The 18023-nt window shown below is 34.2% G+C and overlaps 1 protein-coding gene across 2 annotated transcripts in view; it reads left to right on the top strand.

Annotated features, from left to right (window-relative positions):
- Positions 1-18023, top strand: part of UNC13C (unc-13 homolog C) — a 663443-nt gene that overhangs the window by 154428 nt on the left and 490992 nt on the right. The gene's annotated exons all lie outside the window — the stretch shown is intronic.

The raw sequence follows: 18023 nt of genomic DNA, 5'->3' as shown, positions 1-18023 counted from the left end.
CATATGTAGATTTTTGTGTAGACGTATTTTCATTTCTCTAGGATAAATGCCTAAACGTGTAATTGCTAGTTGAATTATGAGTGTATGTTTAGCTTTATGACATCATACACGAGACCCAGTTTCACAGCATCCTCTCCACCATTTGGTATTGTCACTGCTTTTTGTTTTATTTGTTCTATTAAGTGTGTAGAGACATTTCATTGTGGTTTTTATTTGCACTTTCTAAATAGCTACTAATATTGATTATCCTTTCATAAGCTTGTCATCCATATGTCCTCTTTAGTGAAAGAACTGTCTATGTCTTTTGCCAATTTCCGTATTAGATTTTTTCTGTTGAATTTTGAGAGAATTCTTTACATATTACAGAAACTAGTCCTTTGGTGGATTTGTGATTTACAATTTTGTTCTTCCAGTTTATTGCTTGTCTTTTTATCCTCCTAACAAGGTCTTTCTAAGAACAATTTTTAAAATGTTGAAGTCCAAATAATTGATTCTTTTCATATTATGCTATTGGTATCATTATTAAGAATTAATCCCCAAGCCCTATGTCTTGAAATTTTCTCCTAAGTTAACTAAGAGTTTTACATTTTTATATTTTACATTTAAGTCTATGGTTCATTTTGAGATAATTTTTGCAAAAGATGTGAAGTTTAAGTAAAGTTTCCTCTTTTTAAAATTTATTTTTGTTTTTGCCTATGAATATCCAATTGCTCAAGCACTAGTTGTTGAAAAGCTTATCTTCTATTCAATTGCTTTTGAATCTTTGCCAAAAAAAATCAGTTGACCAGAAATGTGTGGGTCTTTTTCTGGGCTCTCTATTCTGTTTCATAAATCTAAATGCCATTCCATCTACCAGAACAACACAGTCTTGGTTGCTATAAATATAAAGTAATCTTAATTGAATAAAGTAATACCTCCCATTTTATTCTTTTCCTTCAGAATTGTTTTTAGCTATTGTAGTTCCCTGATCTTTCCATGTAAGTTTTGGAGAACCCTTGTCCTTAACTATAAAAATAATTCTAGGGCTGGGCACGGTGGCTCACGTCTATAATTCCAGCACTTTGGGAGGCCAAGGCAGGTGGATCATGAGGTCAGGCATTTGAGACCAGCCTGGTCAACATAGTGAAAACCCATCTCTACTAAAAATACAAAAAATTAGCCTGGCATGGTGGTGGGTGCCTGTAATTCCAGCTACTCAGGAGGCTGAGGGAGGAGAATCACTTGAATCTGGGAGGCGGAGGTTGCAGTGAACTGAGATTGCGCCACTGCACTCCAGCCTGGGTGACAGTGTGAGATTCCATCTAAAATAACAATAATAATAATAATAATTCTAGGTTTTGGTAAGAATTGTGTTAAGACTTTGTATAAATTTGGGGATTACCTATATCTTGCTATGGTAACTTTTCCAATTCACAAACATGGTACATTTCTTCATCTATTAAGATATTCTTCGAATAATTTCATCAGTGTAATAGGGAGTGTAATAGGGAAGTTTAAGTCTCAAACAATACTTGTGTATTTGTTTATTTTTCCTTAGTGTCAGATTTTGCTTCATCTATTTTGCAGCTTTTTATTTGGTGCATGTTCATTTTTGATTGCTGTGTCTTCTAAGTAGATTGACCTCTGTATCATTATGTGTCTCTCTGTTAGTTTTCTTTGCTTTGAAGTCTGCTTTATCTAATATTAGCACAGATACTGTTGCTTTATTAGATTAATGTTTGTATGGTCTTTTTCCATTGATTATTTTCAAACTGCCAATATCATGAATTAAAGTCTGTGGTAATTTTTAAGCAAAAGAAAACTTACACAAAATACAATACCTACAGTAACCTCTAGAAAAGCAATACAAAGAAATATACTACAAACTAAAAAATGTTCAAGTAATCTAAAGCAATGCAAGAAAAAAGAAAGTACAGAAATGAAAATCAGAACAAACAGATGACAAAAAATAAAAGGATAAACTTAAGCCTTAACATATCAATAATTACGTTAAATGGTGTAAATACACCAAATAAAAGTTACAGCATAATAAAGTGGATTAAAAAACATGCCTCAACTATTGCTCTCCATAAGGAACTTAATCCAAATGTAATGATATTGGGAGTTTGAAAGTAAAGCATGGAAAAAGATAGGCCATACAAACATTAATCTGATAAAGCAATGGTAGCTGTGCTAATATTAGATAAAGTAGACTTCAAAGCAAAGAAAACTAACAGAGAGGCACATTATATAATGATATAGAGGCCTATCTACCTAGAAGACATTGCAATAAAAATGAATATGCACCAAATAAAAAGCTGCAAAATAGATAAAGCAAAAGCTGATACAAAGGAAAAACAAAAAAATCCGCAAATATTGTTTGAGACTTAAACTCCCCTACTACACTGATGAAATTAACTCAAGATGGATTAAAGACTTAAACCTAAGACCTAAAACCATAAAAATCCTAGAAGAAAACCTAGGCAATACCATTCAGGACATAGGCATGGGCAAAGACTTCATGACTAAAACACCAAAAGTAATGGCAACAAAAGCCAAAATTGACAAATGGGATCTAATTAAACTAAAGAGCTTCTGCACAGAAAAAGAAGCTACCATCAGAGTGAATGGGCAACCTACAAAACGGGAGAAAATTTTTGCAATCCATCTGACAAAGGGCTAATATACAGAATCTACAAGGAACTTATACAAATTTACAAGAAAAAACAACCCCATCAAAGAGTGGGCGAAGGATATGAACAGACACTTCTCAAAAGAAGACATTTATGTGGCCAATAGATAAATGAAAAAAGCTCATAATCACTATTCATTGGAGAAATGAAAATCAAAACCACAATGAGATACCATCTCATGCCAGTTAGAATGGCGATCATTAAAAAGTCAGGAAACAATAGATGCTGGAGAGGCTGTAGAGAAATAGGAATGCTTTTACACTGTTGGTGGGAGTGTAAATTAATTCAATCATTGTGGAAAACAGTGTGGCGATTCCTCAGTGATCTAGAACCAGAAATATCATTTGACCCAGCAATCCCATTACTGGGTATATACCCAAAGGATTATAAATCATTCTGTGATAAAGACACATGCACACGTATGTTTATTGTAGCACTGTTCACAATACCAAAGACTTGGAACCAACCCAAATGCCCATCAATGATAGACTGGATAAAGAAAATGTGGCACATATTCACCATGGAATACTATGTAGCCATAAAAAAGGATGAGTTCATGTCCTTTGCAGGGACATAGATGAAGCTGGAAACCATCATTCTCAGCAAACTAACACAGGAACAGAAAACCAAACACTCCATGTTCTCACTCATAAGTGGGAGTTGAACAATGAAAACACATGGACACAGAGAGGGGAACATCCCACACTAGGGCTTGTTGGGGAGTGGGGGACTAGGGAAGAGATAGCATTAAGAGAAATAGCTAATGTACATGACGGGTTAATGGGTGCAGCAAACCACCATGACACATGTATACCTATGTAACAAACCTACACGTTCTGCACATGTATCCCAGAACTTAAACTGTGTGTGTGTGTGTGTGTGTATATATAATATACATATTAAATATATAGTATTTCATATATATTTATTTATATATATAATATATTTAATATATATATAATATAATATTTAATATATATATATTTTAAAAAGCTTGAACCTTCCTCCTTGAGAGCTGGAACTGGAACAAGACAAGACTAGTCACTCTCATCACTCCTGTTCAACATGTACTAGAAGTCCTAGCCAGAGCAGTCAGGCAAGAGTAGGAAATAAAAGGCATCTAAATAAAAAAAGAAGAAGTCGAACTATCTCTCTCATCTGAAGATAGGATTCTATACCTAGGATATCCTAAAGACTCTGCCAGAAGACTCCTGGCACTGATAAATAACTTTAATAAAGTCTCAGGATATAAAATCAGTACAAATGTCAGCAGCATTTCTATACACCAACAAGGTCCAGGTTGAGAGTGAAATCAAGAACACAATCCCATTTACAATAGCCACAAAGAAAATGAAGTACCCATAAATATAGCTGATGAAAGAGGGGAAAGATTTCTACAACAACTACAAAACCCTGCTGAATGAATCAGAGACAACAGAAATAAATGGAAAAACATTATATGCTCACAGATTGGAAGAATTATATCATACAAATGTTTATTTTTATATCCTTAATTTATTTGCTACAACTTTCTACTTCTTCACAAAACTTTCTATTTTCTTCATTTGATTCAGACATATTTAGAATTGTTTTAAAGTGTTTTGTTTTAGAGGCATTAGAATCCTTGTCCTGTCATCCTAACATCTGTGTGTGCACATTTGCATCTATTGATTGTCTTTCCTCATTCCCTTTGATATCTCCATGGTTCTTACTATGACAAGTAAGTTTTGCTGGAAACCTGAACAGTTAGGGTGTTATGTTTAAGACTTTGGATGTTATTAAAATCTCGTGTTTTAGCAGGCATGGTTTGACATTTCTCTAGTGATTGAAAGGGAGCTCTGATTCATTTGTACCAGGTTGAGTTGGAAGTCCAGGTTCTTTAGCCTGCCCCCACGGATACCCAAGTGGAAAGGGCTTTATGTTACTGCTGGAAATGGCTGGAAGTTGAGACTTCCCACTGAGTCTCTGCTTACAGAACCCTAGTTGGGAGGGAAATTAGTACCTAACTGCTGCTTCCCATCACTGATATCAGGGGAGTAACCTCATTACTACTGAGAAATGGTCCAAGTCCTGACTCTCAACTAGGCCTCTCAACTAGGTCATTCTCTTGCTTAAAAACAATCTGATTCCACATTCCTCCTCTAACACCATTCCAGTGAGGAAGAGAGGGGCACATCACTACTGCTTCTTTTGGGTGGAAATTCAGGCTTTGAATCCCAAGATCAATAGCTAATCTACCGTCTTCTCTCCAATTTTCAGTTTATTATATTTTACATATAATGACCAGAGTTGTTAGTTACATTTGGTGGGAGTAACAGGGAGAGTAGGTCTATTTTTCCTGGAAGCGGAAGTTCCACTAATGAATTTTACATTGTTAAAGCACGGTTTTATCACAGGGGTAAATATAGCTTGGCCAGATGCATACATATGTACATACATCCACACTGCTAGATTAATTGCAAAATATTCTTTAGGATTTTACTCATCTGTGATACTGGTATGTAATCTTATCATGTACTTTCTTTTCTTATTTCAGTATCAAGCTTATACTAGCCTTAGAAAATTAATTAGGTGCATATCTTTCTGTATCCTACTTCTATAGTCAAATGTATACTATGTGGAAGTTATTCATTTTATGAATATTTGTTAAAATGTATCTAACAGTTTAAAATATTAGATATTCTTTGATAGGGAGCATTTTCTACTGATTCAATTTCTTTAATAATTGATACTGTGTTTAGTTGTTCTATTATTTTTGGGTAAATTTTGGTAATTTATATTTTTAAGAAAATTTTTATTTTGATAGTTTAATAGTCTTAGAAAATTACCCATTTCCTCAAGTTTGACCATTAATTGGCATAAAGATGTATATATCATTTTCTCAGAACTTTTCAAAATCTTTACCGTACCTTTAACTATATCCTTTTACATAATAATAATATTGTTTATATGTACATTCTATTTTCTTAATCAATGCTGCTTAACATTTATACTTCCATTAAAACTTTAAAGAAGTCTTTATTTATACTGATTTTTCCATGTCATAAGTTTACATTATTATTTGTCTTTTTTTTTGTACTTTGAGTTTATAATGTGGTTTTTGTTTTTAGCTTCTTGAGTTGCACTTAAACTGATCTATTTTACTTTTTTGTTATATTTTAAACAAAGTTTTAAGGTTATAACCTTTCTTTTGTTGCATTAAATTTATCTCACAAATATATGTATGCATGTGATGTGTTTTAGTGCATTTAGTTTTAATTTTTATTAATGTTTTATCATTTCCATTGCGATTTCTTTTCCTATAAAATAAGGCATGCTTAAAAGTTTTCAAATGTGGTTTTCATTTTTGTTTTTGTTGTATTTTATTTTGTTATATTTGAATCACCATTGTTGATTTCTTATTTGATTGGTCTTTTTGATATCTGTGGAATATGTTGAGGCTTCTTCGTGGCCAGGTACATAATTAATATTTTTTTTTTTTTTTTTTTTTTTTTTTTTGTGAGAGGGAGTCTCAGTCTGTCTCCCAGGCAGTGCAGTGGCACAATCTCTGCTCACTGCAAGCTCCGCCTCTCGGGTTCACGCCATTCTCCTGCCTCAGCCTCCCGAGTAGCTGGGACTACAGGCGCCCGCCAACACGCCTGGCTAATTTTTTTGTATTTTTATTAGAGACGAGGTTTCACCGTGTTAGCCAGGATGGTCTCTATCTCCTGACCTCGTGGTCCGCCCGCCTCGGCCTCCCAAAGTGCTGGGATTATAGGCGTGAGCCACTGCGCCCAGCCCATAATTAATTTTTAATAGTCTTTTATGTGAAAAGAATAAATATATTTCAGTTTGGTATGAATTCTGAACCTACATCTATATTTGGTATAGGCTTAAGATTCCTATCTTCATAGGCAAATCTTTTCCATTCATGTTCCTAGGTGGAAAGAAAATTTCCCTCTGTTTCTCTACTTCCATAGTTAATTCTTATCTCATGCTTTTATATTTTATGAGTGTTTTTAATAATATTCTTTCTGGTTTTATTCAAGTAGTTCTAGAAAGTTATAACTTTTCTTGTGTACAGATTCTGTTGTACCTGGGTTTACCTCTACTGTAAAAGTTGCATGACCAATGGTGTTATTTATCTTGGTTTTCAACTGTTGCATCCCCTGTCCCTAGCACAGTGCCTAGAACTTAGGGGCACTTGGTAGATGGGAAATGAATCAATGAATGAAATGTTTCCATATTCCTGCGAGCAATTTTGATTTTTACTGCACTGAAGATTGGTTTTGAGTTACTTCATTTGTAATGATTGGGAGATTATGTTTGATTTTGAGCTTAGATATGTTTTAAAGTTTAACAAAATCATGTTACCTAGTATTTGTGTGTCTGCATGGAATTTTGGTATATGTGGACCAGAGGGAAGATTCCTTCCATATTATATCTTATTTTGCGTTATTGCCTGGCAGACTAGAATGGATTTTTAAAAACAGAAAATAAAATTTTGATTGTGTTATATATCATTCTCCTGCTTGAAAACATTGTGTGATTCCACATTGCGATTAGGATATAATTTATATTCCTTAATACAATAGTCTCCCTGATCTACTATTTACTTTACATGGTTTCAGTAACCCATGGTCAACAGCAGTCCAAAAATATTCAATGGAAAATTCCAGAAGTTAAGAATGAGTAAGTTTTAAGTTATATCCCTTCTGAGATAGGTAATGAAATCTTATGCATTCTGCTTTGTCCTGCCCAGGACGTGAGTCATCCCTTTCTTTAGCATATTCATGCTGTATACACTATCCATAGTTAGGCACTTAGTAGTCATCTCAGTTATCACATCTAAACAATGTAGCATGTTTAGGGTTTGGTGCTGTCCTTGGTTTTAGGCAGGCACTTGGGATCTTGGAACATATCCCCCCAATGAATAAGGGCTGACTCCTGTAAAATATGTAAGGACTTTTATGTTATGAATCTTACTCACTTTCCTTTCATTTCTTGAAATTGTTTACTGTCGCACTCCCATGTCTCAGTCCCTAACACTCTATGCTCTTTCAAGCTTCAATGCCTTTTGAAATCCTTTTTACTCTGCCAGGAATACCTTCACACATCGACAAAACCCACTCCTCTCCCGAATGAGTCCTTCCCCAATCCAGTGTTCTCCATGGCTGAAGAGTTAGGGGATCTCTTCCCTGTGCTTCCATATCACTTTGTTCATATCTTTAACATCGTTATGATGTTGAACTGTCATTGCAATTCAGTTTTTTTCTTCTTTCTTTTTATTTTTTTTTTTGACGGAGTCTTGCTCTGTCACCCAGGCTGGAGTGCAGTGGTGCAATCTAGGCTCACTGCCAGCTCCGCCTCCCAGGTTTACTTATGCCATTCTCCTCCCTCAGCCTCCCAAGTAGCTGGGACTACAGGTGGCCGCCACCACACCCAGCTAATTTTTTGTATTTTTAGTAGAGTTGGGGTTTCACCATGTTAGCCAGGATGGTCTCGATCTCCTGACCTCGTGATCTGCCTGTCTCGGCCTCCCAAAGTGCTGGGATTACAGGCGTGAGCCACCGTGCTCAACCAATTGAGTTTTTTTAGATTACTGTTGAGGCGGTAAATGAGTGATCAAAGATATGTGAGATATGAGTTAGATCAGCATTAATCTCCCAGCACTCATCCAGTTGCATCCAGAAGTACGTCTGAAACATGCACCATCCACAGGTACTTCCTCTGACCTGGAAGCATGTGCTCATTATTAATAATTAACAAGACAGTTTAAGGAATTCAATAAAAGGGAAGATAAAGTTATTTGCATACTTACCTAGCACACAGTAGGTACTCTGTAAAGGCTAATGACAGCTCAGCAACCCTCTGATTTCATTAATGATTTTTCTTTGCACTATTTTTGGCTCTCATGTGATGACTTTCAGGCATACTACACATGTATCAAAGTCGTATCTCTTTTAATATGGTGACAGAGCAAACTCTTTCCAAAGAAGATAATGAATTATCACCAGTGGGAAATTTATGCTGTGTTATCACTGAAGAACCTCAGAGCAAAGATGTTTAAGGGAATTCCTAAACTAGATAGGACGGAACTCAATTTACATACAAACTTGGAGATCTATTCAAATTTCCTTCAAAAAGTGTGTTATAATAGAGGTAAAACATTAAGGGAGAAAATACAACATTTTTACTTTTCTCTTAGAAGACTGTAAATTGACTATATCTATCCATCTTAATCTTAAATGTAGGCATTAGGTATTATGCATATTTATTTTTCGTGGTAACTGGTGAATAAACATTCCTTGTTATAGTGAAAATTCACTACACATACCAGAAGATATAGAATTTAGAGCTAGACGGTTTAGATAGATGCTGGTCAGATATTCTTATTTTACTTACACATGAAGGAAAACTGAGGGTTAGGGAGATGACATGTTTCCTTAGATTATGTTCAGATTTACTTCTTGAGGATGCTCACACAAGAACCTCTGATGGGTCTAAGACACAGGAGACACACATATATTATTTGTATTTCTATATACTGAGAATTTTGGTTTTGTAGGTCACCATGCAACATGGTTGAATAGAATAGTGCTGTTCTCCAAGTAAATATTTTATCAGTTTTTTTATTTTAAATTGCTTGTGGAATTTGAAGACATTAAAACCGTATAACCACTGCAAACTTACTTTAATCCCATTTATAGGGGTGGTTTCACTATAAAGTACATGGATGTACTGTGGTCCCGCATTAACGACATTAAATTGCTGAGCTGCAAAATGAACCTGTTGTGAGATGATATGTGCCTTCTAAGACTAGGAACATTGGGAGCAGCATTATAGGGAGTACCCAGCATGTAATTACAGACATTTTACCACAGTTTTACTAAGCAGAACAACTGTATGTAGAATAAAAGGCAATTTATCAGCTAACAAAGGCTGTGTGTGTATGTGTGTGTATTTACTATATCTATACACACTATATCTGTATATACATATATGATTATCTGCATATGTATATATGTTTTATATATATATTACACTGCCCCTTGAATAGTAGCCTAGATTTTTGCCTATTGTATACATTTTACATTTTATTCTTTCCCCAGCTTTATTAAGGCATAGTTGACAAATAAATTAGATATTTCAAGGTGTTAAAATATAATGATTTGATATTCATATGCATTGTGCAATGATTACCACAATAAAAGTAACTAATATATCCATCACTATGCTGAGTTACATGTGTGTGTGTGTGTGTGTGTGTGTGTGTGTGGTGAGGACACTTACGTACTATATTAACACATTTCGAGAAAACAATGCAGTATTATTGGCTATAGTTGTCATGCTGTGTATTAGATCCCCAGAATTTTTTCATCTTATAACTGAAAGTTTGTACACTTTGACCAAAAACTCATTTTCCCCACCCCCAGCCCTGGCAACCACTGTTCTATTCTCCACTTTTATGAGTTCAGCTTTTTTTTTTTTTTGAGATTTTACTTATAAGTGAAATAATATTTGGCTTTTCTTTTTCTGCCTTATTTCACCTAGTATATGCCCTCTAGATGAATCAATCTTGTCATGAATGGCAGGAGTTTTTTCTTTTTAATGGTTAAATAATCATCTCTGTGTGTGTGTGTGTGTGTGTGTGTGTGTATGTGTGTGTGTTTTTGTGTATATACACATATATACACATAACATTGTCTTCATCTGCTGACAAAGAGTTTTTTTTTTTTTTGAGATGGAGTCTCGCTGTCTCCCAGGCTGGAGTGCAATGGCGCGATCTTGGCTCACTGCAAGCTCCACCCCCTGGGTTCAAGCCATTCTCCTGCCTTAGCCTCCCAAGTAGCTGGGACTACAGGCACCTGCCACCACGCATGGCTAATTTTTTTTTGTATTTTTAGTAGAGACGGGGTTTCACTGAAATAGGTTGTTTTTATACCTTGGCTATGGTGAATAATTCTGCAATGAATATGGCAGTGCAGATATCTCTTCAACATGCTAATCTCATTTTATTTAAATTTGTACCTATAAATGAGATTGCTGGATTATTATGGTAGTTGTATTTTTATGTTTTTGAGGAACCTCCATACTGCTTTACTTAATGGCTGTACCAATTTATATTTCCACCATCAATGTACAAGAGTTCCTTTCTGTCCACACCATTACCACCAACACATTATCTCTTGTGTTTTAATTATAACCATTCTAACAGGTGTGAGGTGATATCTCATTTTGGTTTTGATTTGCATTTCTCTGCTGATTAATGATATTGAGCACCTTTTTAAATGTGTATTAGCCATTAATGTCTTTTTTGAAAAAAAAGTCTGTTTTAGACCCATTGCCAATTTATTAATCAAAGTGTTTGTAATTTTGCTATTGAGTTATATGAGTTTCCTATATATTTGGATATTGACCCTTTATCAGACATATGGTTTGCAAATATTTTCTCCCATTTCACAGGTTTCCTTTTCATTTTGCCAATTGTTTCCTTTGCTCTGCAAAAGCTTGTTAATTTGATGAACACGTTAATGTTTTATTTTGTTGCCTGCATTTCCAGTGTCATATCCAAAGAAATTATTGCTGTCATGGCCAATATGTTGCCAATGGTAAATTTTCCTTAAACTTTAATGTTGGAGCTTTATGGGTTCAGGTCCTACACTTAAGAATCCATCCCAAGTTAATTTTTGTGTGGTATAAAATAAGGGTCCAATTGTATTCTCTCACATGTGGATATCTGATTTTTCCAATACCATTTATTGAAAAGACAGTCCTTTCCCCATTGTGTATTCTTGGCACCTTCATCAAATATTAGTTTGCCATATGTCTGTGGTTTTATTTCTGAGCTCTCTCTTCTGTTCCATCAGTCTATGTGTCTATTTTTATGCTGGTACCATATTGTTTCGATTACTATAACTTTGTAATGTAGCTTGAAATCAGGACAAATCATGCCCCAGCTTTGTTCTTTTCTCTAAAGATTGCTTTGGCTATTCAGGGCTTTTTTATGATTCCATATAAGTTTTAGAATTGTTTTTCTGTTTCTGTAAAAAAGCCATTGGAATCCTGGTAGAGATTCCTTTGACTCTATAAGCCTTTGAAAAAGCCATTGGAATTGTGGTAGAGATTCCTTTGAATCTGTAGGTCACTTAAAACGCAAGCATTTTAAGAATATCAGTTTTTTCAATGCAGGCACACTGAACATCTTTCCATTTACTTGTGTTTTCTTCAATTATTTCATTGATGTCTTATAGTTTCCAGTGTACAGATCTTTCACCTCCTTCATTAAATTTATATCTAAGTATTTAACATTTTGATATTGTAAATTTTAATTTTTAAAAATGTCTTTTTTAAGATGGGGTCTCACTCTGTCACCAAAGCTGGAGTGCAGTGGTATAATCACTGCTAACTGCAGCCTTGACCTCCCAGGCCCAGGTGATCTTCCCACATCAACCTCCCGAGTAGCTGGGACTATAGGCATGTGCAACATGCCCTGCAAATTTTTTTTGTATTGTTTTTAGAGACTGGCTTGCCTTGTTGCCCACTGTTTTAATATTCTTTTTTCAGATAGTTTGTTATATTAGTGTATAGATTTTTTTATCATGACACTTTAAATTTGTTTATTAGTTTTAAGTTTTTTGGTGGAGTCTAGGGTTTTCCATATATGAGATACTGTCACCTGTAAACAGAAACGATTTACTTCTTCATTTTTTTATTTAGATGCCTTTTATTTATTTTTTTCTTGCCTTATTTCTCCAGTGAGAACTTCTAGTACTATGCTGGATAGGAATGATGAGAGTGGGAGCGCTTGTCTTGTTTCTGATCTTAGGGGAAAATCTTTCAGCTTTTCACTGTTGAGTATGATGTTAGCTATGGGCTTATTGTATATCGCTTTTATTATGTCCAGGGACATTCCCTCTATACCTAATTTGCTGAGAGTTTTTATCATGAAAAGATGTTGAATTTTGTCAAGAGCTTTTTCTGCGTCTATTCAGATCATTATATAATTTTCATCCTTCATTCTTTTATTTTTGTGTATCGCTTTTTTTTTTTTTCAACTTTAAGACAGGGTCTCACTCTGTCACCCAGGAGTGCAGTGGCACAGTCTAGGCTCACTGCAGCCTCAATATTCTCAATCAGTCCTCCCATCTCAGCCTCCCTAGTAGCTGGGAGTAGAGGTGTACACCACCATGCTTGGCTAATTTTTGTATTTTTAGTAGAGATGGTGTCTTGCCCCCGCTAGTCTTGCCCAGGCTATTCTTAAACTCCTAGGCTCTAGTGATCTGCCCACTTGGGCCTCCCAAAGGGTTTGGATCACGGGTGTCAGCCACTGCACCCAGCCGTGTATGCCATTTATTGATTTGCATTCACTGAAACATCCTTGCATCCCAAGGATAAATTCCATTTGATCATGGTGTATGATCCTTTTACTATGCCATTGAATTTGGTTTGCTAGCATTTTTTTGAAGATTTTTTGCATCTATGTTCATCAGGAATAGTGGCTGGTAATTTTCTTGTAGAATCCTTGTCTGGCTTTGGTGTGAGTAATGCTGGCCCATAAAATGAGGTATAAGTATTATCTCCTCTTCAATTTTTTGGAAGAGTTTGAGAAATATTGTTGTTAAATCTTGGCACACAATGAAGCTATCTTGTAATGGGCTATTCTTTGTTGAGAGATAATTGATGACTACTTCCGTGTTGTTACTCATTATTGGTCTGCTCAGATTTTCTCTTTCTTTATGATTTAGTATCGGTAGGTTGTATGTTCTAGTAATTTATCCATTTCTTCCAGGTTATTCAATTTGATGGCATGTAATTATTCATAGTGGTCTCTTAAGATCCTTTGTAGTTTTGTGCTACCAGTTGTAATGTTGCTCTTCCATTTATAATTTTATTTATTTGATCCATTTCTCTTATTTTCTTGGTGAGTCTAGCTAAGAGTTTGACAATTTTGTTTACATTTTCAAAGAAAACCCTCTTAGTCTCATCTATCTTTTCCATTGTCATTGTAGTCTCTATTTCATTTATTCCTTCTGTAATCTTTATTATTTCCTTAGTTCTGCTGACATTGGGCTTAGTTTGTTTTGTTTTGTATCTAGTTCTGTGAAGTAAAAATTTAGGTTATTTGAGATCTTCTTTTAAATGTGGGTATTTATTACTTTATCCCTCTTAGAAGTGCTTTTGCTACATCCCATAAGTTTTGATATATTGTGTTTCTATTTTTGTTTGTCTCTAAATATTTATTTATTTCACCTTTGACCCATTGGTTCTTCAGGAGTGTGTTGTTTTATTTCCACATATTTGTGGATGTTCTAAAATTCTTCCTGTTATTGATTTCTACTTTCAAATATTGTGGTCAGAAAAAACACTTGATATGATTTCAGTGTTTAAATTTGTTAAGATGTGTTTTGTGGCTTGAAGACTTTTCCAAAATTTACACTCTGCAGGAATATATATTCTGCTGCTGTTGGGTAGAATATTGTGTCATTTTAAAATATTTTAAACAGTATGATTATTAAATAACAGAATCTTGGAAAATATAAGAGAATATGAATGGATATATTAACCTATTACTGAAGATTAATAACATTATGGTGATTTTTTTCAAGTCTTTATCTATATATAACTGTTTTTGTTTTTACTTAGTCACCTTATAACCTCAAGTAACCTTAAACATGAGGTTACTTCCTAATTTTTATTTTATACATCAGAAACATTTTCTATATTTTTATTTAGCCTCTAAATGCATTGATTTTAATGGTCACAGATTATTGCATCAAAGCCATAGAACATAATTTTCAACCCGTAGTTCTATATTTAATCATGTGTGCTTTTCCAATATTTTGTAGTAAATAATGAAACAGTGCCAATCTTAACACATTTTTTAGTATTTAAATTGTATGTTTGCTAGGGTTGCCATAACATAATATCAAAAATTGAGTGACTTTAGAATAGCAGAAATTTATTCTCAGAGTTCTAGAGGCTGGACGTTCACTATCAAGGTATTGGCAGGGCCATACTCCCTCTGAAGGAACTAGGGGAGAATCTATTGAGACCTCTCCCCAAGTTTCTGGGAGTTGCTTGGCTTATGGAAGCATCACTAATCTTTACTTGATATTATTGTGTGTGCATATATCTCCAAATTTCCCCTAATTTTTTTTTTTTTTTTTTTTTTTTTTTTTTTTTTTTTGAGATGGCGTCTCACTCTGTCACCAGGCTGGAGTGCAGTGGCACAATCTCGGCTCACTGCATCCTCCGCCTCCTGGGTTCAAGCGATTCTTGTGCCTCAGCCTCCCAAATAGCTGGGGTTACAGGCACGCACCACCATGTCCAGCTAATTTTTGTATTTTTAGTAGAGATGGGGTTTCACCATGTCGGCCAGGCTGGTCTCAAACTCCTGACCTCATGACCTGCCCGCCTCAGCCTCCCAAAGTGCCAGGATTACAGGTGTGAGCCACTGCATCCGACCCAAATTTCCCCTTTTTATAAGAACACCAGTCACATTGGATTATGAGTCCACCCTACTCTGGTATGGCCTGTTTTAACTAGTTCCATCTGCAATGATCCTATTTCTAAACAAGTCCACACTGTGATGTACAGACGTTAGGACTTCAACATTTAAATTGGGAGAGGTGGGACACAATTCAACCCATAACAAAAATAATTTCCTTAGCACCAGTTTCCAAAAGTGGAATTTTCCTATCAAAACAGTCTATTGATAGACATGTTATGAAAGATTTTTTTAACTTATATTATTAAAATTTTCATGCTCATCAACTATTCATGATAGTGTTTGATTAATAATTTCAACAGCCTTGGGAATTATTTTTAATATCATTAAAATCAATATCTTTAATCTTCATTAATTTTTTAATCATTAGTTGTAGTTTTAGTAACATAGATAATTTGTATGTGTATTTACCATTGTTGCATTTTAATTTGTCAATTATCTATGAAGTCTAAATTTAAAAATCTCATTCCAAAGTTTTAATAAATATTCCTTTCTCTTTTTACTTGTCTTTCTTCCTTTAATTATTCTATATTTAAATATTTAATGTATGTGGAACTTGGTGGCATATGTATGAGATGAGGATACAAATGAGTATTATAGATACTTAACCTATTGTCTGAGCACCATTTACTGACTAGTGCTTCTCTTTGTCTTTAATAAAAAATGTTTTCTTAGTCATTAAATTCTTGAGTATAAGGGTTTCTTAATTATATTTTGTGTTTCGCTTTTAATCTGTTATTTTGCCAGGACCATACTGTTTTAGCTGTTATAAACTATTAATACTTTTATAGATTCATCTCATAATGCTTCTTTTACAAAATTTTAGATATTTTTACTTGTTTATTAATCCAGTTACACTTAAAATTGGTAAAATTTCAAGTTACAGCAATCTGCCATTAGGATTTTGACTGTCAAATCTACAAATCTGTTAGATTATAATTCATCATCACTATATAGAAAAACGAAATAATATTTTCTATTATTCAGATTTTTAGATATTCCATGAAGTGGTGTAGCTTATTAAAATTATCCGTTCCAATATTTAAGAAATGGTTATTGGTCATCTCCTATATTTCGGGAATGTGGTAAGAGTAAAAAAAAGGGAGAGAGAGAGATTAGAAAACAGACTACCATCAAGGAGCTCAAATTCTGAAAGGATTGCAGATAAGGAAAGTGGCAAAGGATGAAGATTAGCAAAGAGGAAAGCACAGTGCACAATATTGAACCCAGGACAACAGCAGGGAGAAGTGTCACAAGTTTCCAGAAACAGGGGTTGTGCTTCAGCTAGGTTTGGGACGTAACAGGCAGTCAGTTCGATGAGGATGGAGAACAGTTGTTTCACAGGGAGGAAACAGCACTGCAAAGGCACATAGATTTCAAAGAACATGGCACAGAAATGGAACTTCAAGAATGTAATTGTGACTGAAGTTTATGATGTGAATGAGATGTAATGAGTGATGAGATTGCATTTCACATGGATTTTATGTTCTTTCATGAGGGTACTGTATGTCATTTGTGGGATTTATGAAGGAGAGTGACATAATTTTATCTTTTTTAGAAAGATTTCAGGGAAGAATACAGCAGGGAGACAAGAAAGCAGTCAAAGTGAACAAAAAAGTTTCATTGGCAATAAACATGTGTTCAGTGAATGAATGGAACATTGAAAGAACTGATGTATTACCAGATTTAACAGCTGAAAAGTAATTGATGACCTTGTTAAGATTACCTTTATTTAGTGGGATGGTTGAGATGGAAGACAGATATCAACAGGAGATAATGAATACAAAGTACTCATTCAAAATGTCGCATATGTGAAATCAGATCTTATTTCATTGTTTTCCAAACTAGTTGCTAGTGCATAGGAAATAACATTATTATTTTGTTTATGGGTTGACTATATAGTTACTCTGTTGACTCTTTTGTTTAATAGTTTTCCATGTGATTTTGTATGTTTTGATTACTAGATATAAAATTATAATTCTTATAAAAATAACTTTCTATTTTGCCTTCTAATAATTATATAGTTTATTTTCATTAGTTTTAATATATAGGCCAGAATTTTCAGGAAGAAGTGAAAATGATGCTTTTGGACAATTTCGTTTGCTTTTAATGATCATAGAAATGCCCTACTATTTCACACATAAATTGCTGACTGTAATAGTATATATAATACTTTTTTAACATATTAAACTTAAAGAAGACCCATTATAATCCTCTTTTAAGGAGGTTTTGAACGACTAGAAGGTTTTGATTTTTTATCAGATGACTTTTGCGCCCTATGAAAATTAAGATATCTATTTTCTGGCCAATTGATATGTCATATTAAATTAGACATTCCATTATTTGATACTTTGGGTACAATTTTCTTGAATATGGTATATTATTCTGCAATAATGCTAAATTTTATTTATTTTATATAGTATTTTAAAATAATTATGGCCATAAATAAGATTTATCTTTTATTACTTCACAATACATTTTACCCTGTTTTGCATTTGGAGATAGAACCCTGAGATACTGTAAAATCTGCACCGAAATATTTACTTATGACAGTTAAGCAGCCTATACTTAATGAGTCAAGAAAAGTAATGCATTTAAGATTTTCATCAGTAAGGGTCACCATTGAGCTACATGACCTTGGACAAATTTTAATCTTTCCAGTGCTCATTTATATAAACAAGGGATTTGAACTGAGTAAACTCCAGTGTCACTCCAGCTCTAGCATTTTGCCGACTTGTATCCATAGAGAAGTTTCTCCAGTTTTATGCTAACAAGCAAAGATGAATTAATGAGTTTCAGAGCAATAGTACTGTGTAAGGTAGTAATAGACTCTATCCTATGACCAGGCAAATTTAAACCTG

Source organism: Symphalangus syndactylus, chromosome 5 (genome assembly GCF_028878055.3).
Source record: "Symphalangus syndactylus isolate Jambi chromosome 5, NHGRI_mSymSyn1-v2.1_pri, whole genome shotgun sequence".
NCBI classification, from domain to species: domain Eukaryota; kingdom Metazoa; phylum Chordata; class Mammalia; order Primates; family Hylobatidae; genus Symphalangus; species Symphalangus syndactylus.
Note: the sequence above shows the minus strand (reverse complement) of the source record. Positions and strands in the feature narration are given on the sequence as shown.